The sequence below is a fragment of the Rhinolophus ferrumequinum genome, chromosome 17 (assembly GCF_004115265.2).
Source record: "Rhinolophus ferrumequinum isolate MPI-CBG mRhiFer1 chromosome 17, mRhiFer1_v1.p, whole genome shotgun sequence".
NCBI lineage: Eukaryota > Metazoa > Chordata > Mammalia > Chiroptera > Rhinolophidae > Rhinolophus > Rhinolophus ferrumequinum.
Window position 1 is genome coordinate 20,506,648 of NC_046300.1, and position 16,416 is coordinate 20,523,063.

Sequence of the window (16,416 nt, forward strand, 5' to 3'; positions counted from 1 at the left end):
CTTGTGAAGAGGGCACAGAAGTTTCTTGAAATAACTTTCATCCAAGCAATTTAGTTTAAGGTATTTTGGTAACTTCTTAGGAGTTCAGGGTATTCACTAGCATATACTGACTTCAAATTGCTGTTGCCAAGGGGGCAGATTTGGAAGTCAGAATGTCCTTCTATTAAAATACTTCTGATTTCCAAGTAAAATAAATTAGTATTTCACCTAGTAAAGAAAACTTGGGGCCAAAGTTAGGGCCCTGACAAACCATTTCAAATTCCACTTGAACTAATAAAAACATGCCAGTGGTCCATTTTGCCAATGTAAATATATTTTCAAATTGGGAAAAAGAGAAATTATTTGCGAAGGTTATAAGGGTAGCAATTCAGTGATGAATGGTCTAGAAGCTTCATCTTTGTACTAGAAAAACAGTCGTTTAGTCGCTGTCCCCCATATGTCAGTTTTATGTTCCTTACCTCTGTTCCCATTCTCCCTCAACAAAAGCTCTAGGAACATATATATCTTTTAAAAATGATAAATACAATAACCAATACAAATCTTTTTGGGAAAACTAATTTGGAAATTTGGGAAAGCCATCATTCCTTGTGTTTCCAAGAAAGGAAGCACATATTCCAGCTAATATAAAATAAGAATTATTATTTTTCTTTCCCTTACCTTATGATAGTGTTATGGACTGCATGTTTTGGTCCCCCCAAAATTCATATGCCAAAGCCCTAACCCCCAATGGGATGGTACCAGGAAGGAGGGAGTTTTGGAGATAATTAAGTCTAGACGAGATCATGAAAATGGAGCCCCGATGGTGGGGGTTAGTGTTCTTACAAGACAAAGAGAATAGAGCCTAGCTAGCTCTGTTCCCCCATGTAAATACGGATACAACCAGAAGACAGCCTTCTGCAAGCCAGGAAGAGGGTTCTCACCAAACTCCAAATTTGCTGGCAGTCTGATCTTAGGCATCCCAGCCTCCATAAATATGAGAAATAAATGTTTCTTCTTTAAGCCACACAGCCCAGGGTGTTTTAATTTTTTATTTATTTTATTTTATTATTATTATTATTATTATTATTATTATTATTTTGTTATAGCAGCTTGAAATAGCAAAGACAAATACTCTTTCAAGAACTTAAAGGTTATAAAAATATTAGTACACTATCTTTAAAGTCATTTCAAATTGTACCTCTGAGGCACACTGACCACCACCTTTAAACGGTTCCAATCCTCATATTTCATGCGATCACCTGCATTCAGGAAGAAAGTGCTTTTGTCATCCTAAATGGTAAGAGAGACAGGCACAGAAAGTGACAGTTCATTTTCTCTCTCTTTCTATTTACAATTGAGGGTGGCATCCCAGTGAAATAATTAATTGACCTGCCCAGCAAACAAATAAATCACACATTCAATATGCTGCTTCAAATCTGCAGCTCATTTCAGCAGCTCGGCTGTGCAGCACAGCTAACGTATGAGGTTGGTAAGCTCTTGTGACACGTCTCCAAGACTTCCTAAGCCCTTGCAAGGTTATGGTGGTGAAACATGACAGAGATGGTGGCACAGTTATGATAGCATATGTTCCAAATCAGTAACTATCAGAACTCTACACACAACTACAACCGAATCAGTGCAACACAACACGTGGTCAAACTATGACGAAGGGAAGGGAGCAATCTTAATAATCATTCGGTAACCTTTGAAGCATTTTGTTTGTGTTTGTTTGTTTGTTTTTGCAAGTCTGAAAAAAGTAAAATATGCTGATCTAGCATACAGCACTTCATTACTGAAACACACACACACACACACACACACACACACACACACACAACTCCTTTCACTTAAATGCCAAGCTTCCAGTTACTGAAATACCATAAATGACTGCTTGGCTCCTATTGTGTAATCAGTGGAGGAGCACGCAGGCCTACCAAGAGATCTTGGCATTGCCTCTCTCAGATATTCTCTATGTGGGAAAGTAGTACAAATCAGAAAGGAATCTGAGACTGCCTACTATGCTAACTTTCAAGGGATTCAGAGGTCATTCCTTCGGAGGACTACATATGTCTAGCTAATTCTATGAAGATTCTGTGAAGATGAGAATTAAAGAGAAATAAGGTTAGTACATTTTAGAAACTATTAGAACAATTATTTGTTGCTCATTCTCAAACGTATGTAATCAAATGTTGCTGACACGTCAAGTCAATAGACTACAGGTAGACCAGAAGTAGATCACTTTACTAGAAAGAGGGAAATAACTAATGGGATCCTTGGTTGAATTTTCAATAAGCCCATGAGATGAGTCATGTGGTCCAAACTCACCGTACTGAATACCTCTTGATCAGTTGCAATTCTACTGGTATTTATAGCAATAAAAAGAGAGCAATGGCATCAGCCATTGTGCTCATATTTAAATGCCTTATTAGACAGACATCTGTTTTATGTGTCTTACAAATTCTTTATGACTCGAGTGTCAAGGGAAAGCCTGTGAAAGGGACAGTGATATAGACTAGGTTTTGCCAAACTCCAGTTCTGAGGACTCCAGATTTGAGGAAACTCTGTTATCCCAATTCTTCACAGATCTCAGGAAAGTGGAAAAAGTTAATCAGGAGAATTGCTTATGGAAAAGGCAAAATAAAGTTACTAGAGATAACAATTCGCTGCTATTTAACAAAGGTCAAGGAATTTTAACAGTGGCTTGTCGTGAAAAACTTACTGGAAGTGATCTTATCATTCAGCACATGAGATTACAGAATATTGCATTTACCATGCCACACCAATTGTCAAGATGAAAACAAATCACCTAATGACATTTGTACAATCTTTGTCTCTTTATCATGATACAGTCATCACCATCTCTAACACGGACATATCTTTGCTAGGTGAAGAAGATGTTTGTTATTGCTTTAATTCAGAATTGCTCCGAAAAGCCCTCGGGAACGTTAGCACAATCATAGGAAGCCCTTTGTCTGACAATGGAATATCCTTAATAGAGAACCACTAGGTAAATGATCTTGTATGTTATGTGCTAAATTGCTTCATTACTTGTAGTCAGTTTCATTCACGGGAATAAAATATTTAGTTTGATATTTAGTTTGGTGGTTTGCATAACAGCAGCTGCCAACATATATCATAATGTTGACTGGATTTTTATTTTCTCAATTTGAGCTGGGCTTTCTTTCCTTCAAATACTTCCATTTAATAAATAATCCCTGTCATCAAAAAGCTTCTAAGTAATTAATATGTGTTACAGTTATAATTCCTCACCAAGTTTGCACTGATGACATACAATGTAAGTGCATAATAACGTCAGCTGTGCTGCTGAAAGCTGTGGAAGCATACTTGAAGGTTGATGGACAGTCAAGGCTTGTTGAAAGTGTAATTAATTTGTCACCATCTCGCAGATTTGAAATAAACTCTTCTAAATTTGCAGTGCTAAATATCTTCATGATCCAAGAGGTTAAACTAACTCCAACAAAATCTATACATCTAACCTCGGCCATCTTAAATCTCTCAATGCTAACTGAAGGTACAGAGAATGTAGAAAAAAAAATTGCCTCATGCTTAGCAGATAGGGATTGCCTCCGCCTATGATAAGTCTATAAAAAAGATAAAATTTTTAGTTTTTTTTCCCCATTACAGAGTATAAATTTGTATGTAATTACAAAATAAGATATTTCTTAAAAGAGAGAGGTATACTTGTGTCCTTGTTTCACTCAATCAAAACAAAGTTGAGAAGAAAACCACTTCTTAGTTGCCTACTTTTAGAGGCACCGGTATCCAGCCAGCCTTGCCTTTCTGTAGGCAGAAACTTCAGATTTCTTGTTCAAGGATAACTGACGGAGTTTCAAGTTAGAATGTGCTTGGTGGGAAAGACTTGCTCAGGATGTTGCTTGCATGTGACTTTTGCTCCCAGACTGCTGAGAAGAAGGAAAACTATGTCTTTTGGAAATATTCGCTGCAACTACAGGTGGCAGGTGATAGATATTATGGGAGGATAGAACATAACATAGTAGGATACATGGGGAAATGAACTCATGAACTTCCAAGGATATCAGCCTGGTGTCTTTTCTGAATTTGAGTCAGGCCATTTAATTATTCTTGCATGTACATTTCTGTCAATAACATGAACATGGAAATATAGCACATTTAGGAGTGACTTAGGAATGACCCATAATGTTGATCAAGAAACACTTGGTAAATACTTGCTTAGGTTTTTTATCGTAGAGTGTCTAATGCTTGGCAGAATGAATAGATTAGGAACAGATCTTCTCAATCTTTATAAGCAAGAACTGAGCAGAAGTATAAACTCCAAAAGTAGTATTTAACAGATAATAGCAGTTAAAAATAATGGCATTAAAGTGAAACTGGCATAAGTATATCTAATCTAACCATTTGGGCCCAAATGTTTCTGGCTTGTGATGACTGCATGATTGACTAACATAAAATGTAACCATTCAAAAATGCAAAATAAGAAAAAAGGCACCTGAGAGAAAGGTAATTACTAGAAGCCTTTGAGGTAGAAATTTTCAAAATAAAATCTAAATAAAAATCTCAAAAATCAGAAAGTAAACTTGTATAGGTTATCCATTGGCTTAATTCACGCAAAAGAATGTTTGGAGCCATGCTTCCCTCCTTTTTGTCACTACACAAAGTGAAGACTAAAAGGCCATACACATACATGTGTCTTTGCTTCCTGTTAGAGTGATTTTGAGTTTCTTTGCAATATCAATTATTTTTTTTTATTGCTTTGAGAATCAGCAATAAAGAATCTTATTTCTTAAGAGCTTGAAAATTTTTCTTAATCAAAATTTTATGAAGAACTGTATGATGTACAATAGATCCAGGGGACCCCATGTTGGGAAGCAGAAAGTATGGACCCCTATTGACTCAGCTTCCCTGGACTCAGAATGGCACCTAAGGCATCTCTGTTGAATCCTGGTATTCCAAGGGAATCTTCTCTCAGGACATAACCTGAAAAGCACCATGAATAATAGTAGATTCATGGAACTATACATATTCCTAATCTACAAAATGAGAATTAGACTAAAGAAAATGAGAATTAGACTAAAGACCATACATATATGTATGGTCTTTAGTCTAATTCTCATTTTGTAGATTAGGAAAATGAAAATTAGAAGAGTTGAACAGTATTTCTAAGTCCTCTGACTAATTATTAATAGTGAGACGGAGGGAAAGAACAGACATTAATTGAAAGCCTGCCATCTTAGCAGGCAAGGTACTAATTCAGGCCTCCTAAGACTCAACGGCACTCTTTCTGTTATTCCAAGGAACAGAGTAAACAGAGGGGAGACCAAAATAGTTCATTGACCAGGCTTCTAGAAAAATGTACAAGTAATGGGAAAAGAGGGAAAATACTAGGGAATTGCTATGTGACTAAAGGCAGTTTACAATGATCCCCACCTGAGTTAGCCAAGTGTAGTTCAGACTCTATTTGTCCAAGTTTTCCTTTTGCTCCTCAAGTTTGTGTCCAGATTTGATCAATGCCGAGAGGGATGGAAGGTTAGCATCATACTACCAGGATGACATCCTGCACAAGCACAGAATTGTGTTTTCCTTGCTGCCTCAGCAAGAACACTTGAAATGCTCAAACACCAAAGGAAGGGCACTTATTAGCAATGAAAACATCAGAAGCCGCAACCAAGGACATGTGGAACATCGGGTCTCTTATTCTATAAATACCCTAGCTACAAAATTCGGCTCCAAAACAGATCATAACGTTTTCTTTTCAAATCACATTGTTTATGGCTCCTCACACATGAAGTGGAAAATAAAACAAATGAGGGACAATATGTATATCCCTTTGTATAAGAATAAAGGTGGGCGGGGGTGTATCACCATGCAGTCTGTATTTTAAACAAACTGAAATGCAAACAACCCAGGTAAAGCTCTTGGTTGAAGCCTGTCTTATGCGGCATTAGAATAGAATAGGGCTTCTCAAATTTTAATGTGCGTACACATCATCTAGGGATCTTGTTAAAATGAAGATTGACTACAATTTGAGTAGCACGAGAATGGACCACCATTCCCTGGGTACTGGCCACAAACTACTCAGCCTCCTTCCCTCAGGGGGATGAACTGTGACATTTCTAACTCGTTAAATTCTCAAAATTTAAACTTTGAATTTTGCAAAAATGTAAGTATCCTGAGGAAGAATGACCCATTAAGATCTTGAGAGTAAGGAGCATTTTGAGCCCACCATTTAGACACCATTTTTTGACCAACAGGACATTTTTATTTCAGGGTTATGGATACAATTGTTTAGATCAGATCATTAAAGAATGTTCCTATAGTATTTTTCAATATCAACTTCATTTAGCCAAGTTATTTCCCTTATCAATTTTCCATACATAGCACCAACATATTTTAATTGTAACTTTATTAAAATTATTTTCTGGGTCAGTTATTTTCCGTGAAAATTTTACAAATTGTCCTTTTTTAGTTCACACCAAGTTTTATCATTGTGAGTTTTCTTTTGCGGCTAACACTTTAACACATCCAAATATCTGGGTGAAAATTTTGTAATTCTGAATTTTTTCTATGTTATTTGATTGCTCTGGAAACTTTATGAGGTGCTGTTTTAGCTGTTGTCAGTTATTTTGTGCTGATTTCTATACAATTACTTGTTATAAATTTTATAAAAATACAGAGAATTTGCATTTATTTCTCAGAACAAAAGGTCTAAGAGTGGAAAGGCATTGGAGGGCAGTACACAATAGGGCCAATGAATTTTGTGGAAAAGAGGATTTTGGAGATGAAAGAACATGTTACAAGAGTGTGTGGGGTAGGCGAAGCTTAGCAAGGGTAAGGAAATGTCTGAAGCAAATGACATACATTGAGATAAAAAAGAAAAAAATTGCTATCCAACTAAACACGCCATCCACCCTATCCACAATGTTGGTAAGTAAAATCAGTTTTCCATCCATCCTGTAGTATATCAGTTCTTTTCAGATGTTTCTTTTCCTTTCCAATAATTACCCATCTGCATTTATGAAAGATTAATGGACTTTTACAAACACTGCTATAGATCCCATTTACTTACAAACTCTCTTAATTTCAGAATGACGTAATTTGTGAGTAGTGCTTCTAGTCCATGAAATAAATATAAAACTTTCAATTTTATTCTTTGATAAAATACAGTTAGGGAATTAATCCTTAGACCTCACTGAAGCCCCCACATATGTAGTGACCATCATGTTTTACAAATGTTCCCCAGGAGAATGGTCTATATGATTCAAAATGAATCAGTCAGTATATGCTATATTTCAAATTTAAAAAAAAAATCAAAATGTCTGTGGGATGTATATATTCTCTATATATTCCTGTATCTTGTTTATGCTCTCTTTAAAAAAGAAAGTTTTTTTGGGATTTATATTAAATAAAGCAGTTAAAATAATGAGATGCATTTTTATGACCTCTTCCATTTCAAAAAAAAAACCCAAAATTTTTTGCATTAATAAAACAACGTATATAGGCAAATTAGTGGTCATCTGTTTCCTTCTTTCTCCCTACAAATCTGACATCTCACCATCCCTTTTCACTCAATAAGTCAAAACTTACATTTGTGTTCTTTCTAGCAGTTAAAGTCATTATTTGGAAGATTGGATTCTGTGTAGGAAAAAGGCTATTGTCCTGATATGGCTTCAGAATCTCAGGGCACACGTACTCTACGGAATTGCCTTAGATCAATCAATATAGCCCCATAATCTCACATGTTTTCACTCTCACTGTCAATCATAAAATATGAGTAGGAAATCAATGTCAGAATCCATTTTTTATTTTCTCATATATGAGAGCAAATTACTCTTCTACCACCAAAACTTTTCTAGACAGCAATATTCCAAACATCTCAGACATTTTCGGTATAGTCCGCTATCATAAACATGATTTTATATCTCTATATCAAAAGATACTTGAATTGGAAAACAAATTCTGGAATAAGCATCAAATATTTAAGAAAATTAAAAGTATAAAAAGCTCATGAAAATGCAATTGATAACATCTTTGAGGTTCAGGGGTAATTTAAGTGATTGACCTATTATATATCTTAGGTACTTGAATAGTGTGTGCTACTGTGGTTGGTACACATTTTTAGGAGACATAGTATCATATACACCATTTAAAAAAATTGTTAAACTAATTTACATTATTGAAAGTTTCAGAAATATTTTGTATTTAGAAGAAGAAAAACAAAACAAGAAAGACACTAAAAATTTCATACTTGGTATTTACTTCTATGAATCTTCTAGGAAGATTCATACTTGGTATTTATTTCTATGTGGAAGTTCTAGATCTAAATCAGGCAGTGACTCTATATCGAATCACAGAAATGTCATCAACTGTTATTTCTTTGAGTGACATTATGCCAAATAAGAACCAACAGTTAAGGTGGTAAAATCCTAGGACTTCTGGAGAGCTGATTTATATAAAACATGGAAAATGTAGAGTAGACTTTTAATAGAAACTATGATACTCCTCTTTTCTCCCAGTTATCTGGGTGGTGTTTACTGGATTGGGCAAAATTTCACAACCAGATTCACTGCAAATATCTGAGTTCAAGCCAACTGTTCCCTAATTTGCTACTTATTTACCCATGTCAAGGCACTACACTAGATTGGAAAAGAGTGCTCTAAATCCTACTTTAGGGCTTTACTTGTTTAAATGGTGTCAGACAGGTTTATAGCAACCATAGTAACATACATTATTCAGGTGTCTATGCTATGTAAGAGGTTGATCACTTAGACTACCCCTGAACCTTAAGGAATATTATCAATTGTATTTTCATGATCATTTTATACTTTTAATTTTTATGAGCATTTTGTCCTTACCCTAGGATTTGTTTTCCACTCATTAGGAGTGTGTCTAATAGAAGTGAAAAGTATAATTCTTCATTTTCATACTGCTGACTTTAGTATTACCTAGAATAGTTCTCATTTAAGTAGCTACATCCTTTTTTTTTTTTTTTTCCTATTCCACCAATTGACCATGTTAATCAATGATGGCACTCACTGGATCCTCACAGACATGGTGACCAGGTCGCCTCCAGGAGGATACCTTTAAATATTTCCGAGTTAGCCTCAGTAGCTCTGTTTTTGTTCTACAGCTCAAAAATCCCCTGTACTTCTCAACAAACACATATGATAAAATATGCTTATCTATACATCTAATGGAATCTCTCGCTCTCTCTCTCTCTCTCTCTCTCTCTCTCTCTCTCTCTCTCTCTCTCGAGAGAGAGAGAGAGAGAGAGAGAGAGAGAGAGAGAGATTATAGAAAATACTACTTAGCATAAGAAGGGATAAGAGGGAGGGATAAACAGGAGAGTATGAAAGAGAGAGGGAGAGAGAGAGAGAAAGAAAAAGAGACCAAGACACAAAGAGGGAGGGAGGGATGTATGAGATGGGTTTATGAACATGTTAGCTGCCTTCAAATATTAGAAGGACCACATTAGACTTATGTTGTTTGCTAAAAAGAAAAAAAAACGGGTCTAAGTGTAGAGTCATAAGGAGTCATATAGTTCTGCTGTCCAACAAGTCTTGCAGAGTGACGTCCTTATTATTGGAAATAGTGAAAAAAAATTGGAAAACCCCCCTCAGGACTGCTTAGAAGACGCATTAGCAGTTGTGGATCTGTGCCAGTACATTGCTTTTCAAGCTTTAATTTGCAGATGAAACTTTGGGGGTCTTGTTAAAATGCAGATTCTGACCAACAGGTCCAGGGTGGGGCTTCAAACTGAGCTTTTGTAACAAGCTCCCAGATGATGCCCAGGCTGCTCCTCTGTGAAACACACTCTGAGTGTAAATACTGAGCATTTCCTCAGCCAGGGAGTGAAAGAAAGAAATTCACACAAGTCAAGAGTTAGCTACACTGCACACTCAAATTTCATTGATAAAATAGCTAAATCAACCTGTCTTTTTAGAGGGAGAAAATAGCTGGAAAACAACACTTCAGAGATAATAGCATAAGCACTGGGATAATAATACTAAAATGCCCTCAAAGAAAATTGGCAGCAGTTCCAGATTCAGACCCAGCATAGACAACTGTGAGGAGCTTGAAACCGAATGTAACCACTAATATTGAAATTGGACCCTGCCAGCTAATAGCATGTTCACACAAGCCAGTGTTTAGGGGACAAAGATTGAAGATTGAAGAACTCCTTGATAAGACAAGGATCGGAATATGTTGTATCACTGAGCTATAGTGGGAGTGGAATTACAAACCAACACACAGAACTGCTCTCTCTTCCTTTTGACCTTTGGACTCAAGCAAACCCAAAACGGAAAGAGAATTGGCATTTTGGTTGCATCTCTTGCTACTTTTAATCAGCTGCAAAATCCTGCTGCCATTGAGAACACTGCTCCTTATTTTGTGCAAACAGCTTGACCACGGGCCAGCTAAAGGGCTGTCACTCGGTCAACAGGAAGTGAGCGTGGACAAAAGGTCCAAGTTTAGGAATTCCTCTCTGGATTTTATTTTGATACAGAGCCTAGTCAAACTCAGTTTTTGAGGCCAGAGCCAGAATAAAAATGAGCTCACAGGCCAACTGTGGGCTTTTTAAAAAATATATATATATATATATATATATTTAAAGACACAGTCCCGATAGCACGGTCGTACATAGAAACCCAAATAGAGGAAAAGCCAGAATGCAAGAGAGGGCTATGAACTCCTTAATTTAATGTATTTTCAATTACATTTAAAATCTGTTTTATTAATGTTTTGCCCGCTAAAAGAAATTCATTCTTCAGATAATTTCTTTTGCTCTTTGTAATCACAAGAGGTCATTCTTAAGAATTTAAAGGGAGCCACCCATATCTTCCCGGGGAAAAATGTTTTGGGAAACAGCGTACAGTGTGTACATTTTAAAGGAATATCACCAGCCCTTAGGCACCATAAGGGGCAATCTGCATTTCCTTTCTCTTTGTAAGCTTTCGTGTTGTAAGGTACTGAGTTTCACTGAAACCTTTGTAAGTTTTATAGCCAGACAGATACAAGTTCAAATCTTATTTCTTCCACTTACTGGATGTAACACATGGGCCTGAGTTTCCTCTTATTGAGATTTCAACGTGATGATAGTTGAAAAAAATAGGTAACAAAAGAGGATACAGAATAAATGCTTTGAGAAATTATCTCAGAATGCTCATAGGGTTGTCACGGGCATTGATGGCGATCACATATGTAAAACTTGTTAAGTATAGTAAATCATCAGGGGTAGACCAATAATAGAATGTAGCTGCTATAAGAGTATTTGCCTCATTAAAGGTAACTTCCCGGGAATCAAACTGATTCTGTTCCCAAGAATGTAATCAGCTACCTTTCCCTAGGTAACATTGCTGACATCTAAAGAAGATATCTCAAGATGTCTGGTCCTAAGAATACGGCCTTCCAGAAAATGTAACAGTCATCTATGGAGTTGGAAAAGTATAAATGTAGCCAGTCAGACTATGGAAGATGAGACTATTGACACATAAAAAGAAAGAGAAAAGTTTGAAAAAGCAAACAAAACCAAGTGGCTATATAAGTTGAAGGACCTAACTGATTACAACATAATATTAATCAGGAAATCGATTGTTTCAAATGGGTATTTAATGAACACCTACTACCTTTAGTGCCGTGCAGTAGATGCTCCGAGACTTAGAAAGGTAAGAATCTTGAGAGGCAGAGGATAGTGGTTGTTAACAGAATGGATATTGGAGCTGGATAGTCTGGATTTGAATCCAGGTTCTGCCACTTACTTACTATGGGATGTTGGCGGAATTACTGTGCCTTGGTTTTCCCATCTGGAAAATGAGGATAATAGTTTTGCTTACTTCACAAGGCTCTTGTGAGGATTAAAGAAGTGACTATATAAAGAGTACTCACAACATCGTAAGTTCTACCAATCAGCACTTTCAGTCTGTTGCTGTGTGCCCAGCACTATTCTAACATCTGCAATGCCATGAAAGAGGAGAGGTACTAAGGAGGAGCCATGGGAGTTCGGAATTCAGAGAACACCTCATGTGTGCTGGTCAATAATCTGCCGGCCTGTAGAACCATTCTTCAGTTCTGTATCCTTGGGATACATTTCCCAGGCTCCTTTGCCAAGTGGATTCCAGTAGGCTTAGCCAATGGAAGGCACTGGCAGAAGAAGAAAGGGCACGGAAAAGAAAAGACACATATTTCTTTTTCCTACAGTGTGTCCTCCGAGTCCCAGTTCCCACCAGACAGCTTTTCTGTAGTTCTTGCTTTCACTAAATGGCCTCATCTTCTGGGTTATTGTAACCCCACTTTCTCCCACCCTTGTCTGCATCTAAAGTGCCAGCATCTACCTGTAATCCCACCTCCTCCCGCTACCCCTGCAGACCTAGGCATGCTAGCAGTTCCCTACTATCCTAACCTCTGGGTTGCCTCTCTAGGCTGTGTTTGGCTTCTTAGCAGTTCCATCTCTATGCAAACAATTCCTCTTTATGAACTGCCTGGAGGCATATCCGTTTTCCTGATTTGACCCTGATTATAAAATGCTATAAAGCAAGCTGAGTCTTGTAAAATGGGTAAGACTGGGTTACACTAAAATGAAGATAAAGGACATTCCAAATCGACTGCATGCCCAAAGAGGATGAAATAAATCACAGTCTTAAACTTTCAACAAGAAGGTCAACAGTAGTTATATTTTATTAAATGCACAAGGTTGGCTGCATCAACCTTATGTACATGACGGTTAAAAAGTTCCAGAACTAGCCGATCTGGATTGGAATCCTGGTTCTGTCACCTATTGATTGCGTGCCTCTCCTTGCCTCAGCTTCCTCATGTGAAAAATGGAATAAATAACAGCACAATGAGGATAAATTAATTATTCTACATCAGGAGCCAAGAACAGTGGACGGCACAAAGCAAGAGCTTCTATATTTGTGGCTTCCATTACAAATTGACAAACAAATTTGTCAGCACAGATTTATATGTTGTTAACTCAACTTCTTGGCATTTCCATTCAAAATAAGCTCAAAACCACAAAGAGTGAAATTGTTCCTAGGAGTACAGCTTGCTGAGGGCTGGAGCTCTGGCTATGCAGGTCGCCGCTGTGTTCCCTGCACATGTCACTTGCCTAACTCTGTGTAGGAGGCCAATACGAGGAGTGAATGAGCCGAGATCCAGAAGCTATGTTTTGCTGACTTCCAAAGTGACGAAGACAAATAAAAACTTGGCATGTTTTTTAGATATTAACAAATTATTAAGTCACAGAAACAATAACAAATAACTGTCCTAGGAAAGATCAGACAGTCACAGGATCACAGCTCCTACCTGTGATCTCGGCCCTGTGCTAGGTTCTGAAGATATGGGAGTGAAGAATTGTGCCATCATGAATCTTTATGCCAGTTGGGAAGACAGAAAATAATTACACTCCTTCATGCAATTTAAAATACTTAGCAAAATAAAAGATGGAATGAAATGAAAGAGAATGTCAGTGTTTTGAAAAACATAATAAAGTGGGATAACAGTGAGGAAGTGGCGGCGTGCTATTTTAGATAATACTGTCATGGGAGGACCTCTTGAAGAAATGACATTTGAGCAGAGACCCACACACAGTAAGGAGTGACCCCAGGGTCTCGCTGTGGAAAGTAGGTTATAGGCAGACGGAACAGTTAATATTAGTTTTGACATGAACCTTACCCTCAGTAGGGAACACATTGTGACTCCTTCCAAATGTAGGTGTCTACGATACAAGATTCTTTAACCCCACTGAATAAAATTAAAAACCAATGAGTTATGATGGAACTCTGTGAAGAAATATACATCTTTGGAATCACAAAGAAATCAGCGCTTTCAGGGTTTTGCTGAGAAATAGCAAAACAGCATAACACACCCTTTATATTAATTTGTGCACAGTGCGTTCTCTGATCTGGACGAATGAACCCTCACAGAATTTATCAAGTTAAACTACTTCCACCAACATGAAGATATACACTCATTTTTCTCAGTTTGGGCTGGCTAAGTTTGTTTTGTATAAATCTCGTGCAACTTTTACTCAATCTACTGTACTGGTGGTATTTATTTGCCTTTTTGGAAGTATCTCATGCAGGATAAAACAGGTAAAAACCAGAATTTCCCCTAGGTCTAGAAAATCAGTACTAGCCAATAGAACTAGAGTGCGTGTCACAAACGAAATTTTAATTTCCTGGTAGCTACATTTAGAAAAAAAAGAAAGAGGTGACATTTATTTTAGTACATTTTATTTAAACCAATCTATCCAGAATGTTATCATTCCACATGTAATCAGTCTTCAAATTGTTAATGAGATAGTTTACCGTTTTTTTTGTTTGTTTGTTTGTTTTTAATGCAAGTCTCAAAAACTGGTGTGTATTTTATACCTGGAGCATATCTCATTTTGGACTAGCCACATTTCACGTGCTCAGTAGTCACACTAGGTTCCTGGCTCCTGTCACTATTAGACCTAAAACGTTAGAATGAAAGTACCTTTTCAACACTGGGATTAGGTTGCCATATTTCTCAAATAAAAATAAAAAAAAACAGGATGTCCAGTTGAATTTAAATTTCAGATAAACAATGAATAATAATTGTATGAGATATATTTATACTAAAAATGCTTATACTAAACATACTTAAAGTAAAAAGATATTCATTGTTTGTTTGAAATTCAAATTTAACTGGCACTCTTGTATTTTATCTGGCAACTCTAATTAGAACAGAAGGGTCAAGCTTTTGGCTATATAGTCAATAAATTATGGGGAAAGTTCTAATGAAGTATAAAAGAATGACCACACATTAGAATGCCACTATAAAACTGCCATGTTCACTTTTTAATTTAATATTACCTCACAAGAATTTTCCTAAGATGCAACATAGCTCTCACAATTATTATTATGTACTAGTCTTCCATTTAATAAAAATGCTTTGTGATGGGGGAGGGGCTGTCTCCCAATATCCACTATGACTTTCAAATTTGTATTTCCTGCCTATATGTCTTCTTCTAATCCCATACCTGTATTTTTGTCTACTGAACATCTTTATTTTGTCATCCAGGCCTATCAAATGCAACATTTCTTAATACAAAACTTGTATAACCTTTCTAGTATTATGTGTGTGTGTGTGTGTGTGTGTGTGTGTGAGAAAACTTTATTCCTAAATGAGCAAGCCAAGACAGTTGTCCAAGCCAAAAACCTACAGGTCATTGTAAGCTCTCTCTTTTTCTTAACTTGTTATCCTGCATTGATCCTCTCCATCACCTGACTTGTTCAAATTGATCTTCTAACACTTCCTGAATCTCAAATCTTCTCTATTCACACAGCTCTTGCTTTATTCAGCCCTCATAATTTCTCCTTTATAGTTCTACAAATGAATTTCTTCTTCTTTTGGATTAGTTTTTGTCCCAAGATTAGTTCCCACATGGTAATATATCTATGGGTATCTTAAAACATATGGACAAATTGATTTCTAGAAGTATTGTACCCATTTACATTTCAACTATCAATAGGAAATACAGCAATTTCACTGCGACATTGCCAGTTGAGGCGCTTATTGTTTGGCAACACAGACCTTTTTGTAAGGCATATGTAAGGCAATGGCTCCCTTCCCATCTTTCTGCCCCGGACCCCCATCAACCATACTCAAATAGGTATCCTTATCATTTTCAGTTCGTTGTTTGTGAACATCATACAAATTCTTTATGGGGGAATTAAATACTATATTAGTTGAGACATAAAATTAAAATGCCATCATTGCCACCTTATAACATAGTATAACATAGGACCCTGCCTTTAGCAAATTATAAACAATGAATGAGCTTATAAAATCTTATGGGTTTTGGAAGATGAACGAAGGAAGTGGTATGAAGTGTGTTTACAAGATGAAAATGGTCACTTAAACTTTAGATATTTCCTGCCCAGCTGAAAAGACAGTTGCTAATTGACCCTGAAAACTATAAATATTTTCATATTCTTTTCTGTTAAAGGATGCATCTTTAATCGTGGCCATCTTTTAGTCTGGAAGAGAGCAGAAGCTATCCATATACATTTATTAACAATGTGATCTTTCTGTATTTTTCCTGAGGTATTCTCATTCTTTGAATGTATCCATGGAGATGGCTCCTTTTTTTAGCCTAAAACATGGATGCAGCCATTTGATATGTGGGAGATCCATGACACGATGCCCAATGGTGTGACATGGGAACTCATAAAACAATAGCTGCTCTGTCTTTAACATTCAAAAGCCAACTCATTTCTAAGTGGCTGTAGATTCACATAGGAAAACTGGATATTTGTTTAGTGTTTCTCCAAAATGAACACAACAAGTCTGACTGAGTCCTTGACAATGCTGGTGCTGGCTACACCCAATGTTCTGTGTGTAGTACAGTGTCAGATGAATAACAGCCACTCAGTATACACTTGCGGATGCATGAATGAAAGCCCTGAACACAGAGAG

At 36.7% G+C, this 16,416-nt stretch overlaps 1 protein-coding gene across 11 annotated transcripts in view; it reads right to left on the bottom strand.

Moving 5' to 3' along the window:
• Window positions 1-16,416, bottom strand: part of RBMS3 (RNA binding motif single stranded interacting protein 3) — a 648,742-nt gene that overhangs the window by 413,063 nt on the left and 219,263 nt on the right. The window lies entirely within an intron of this gene.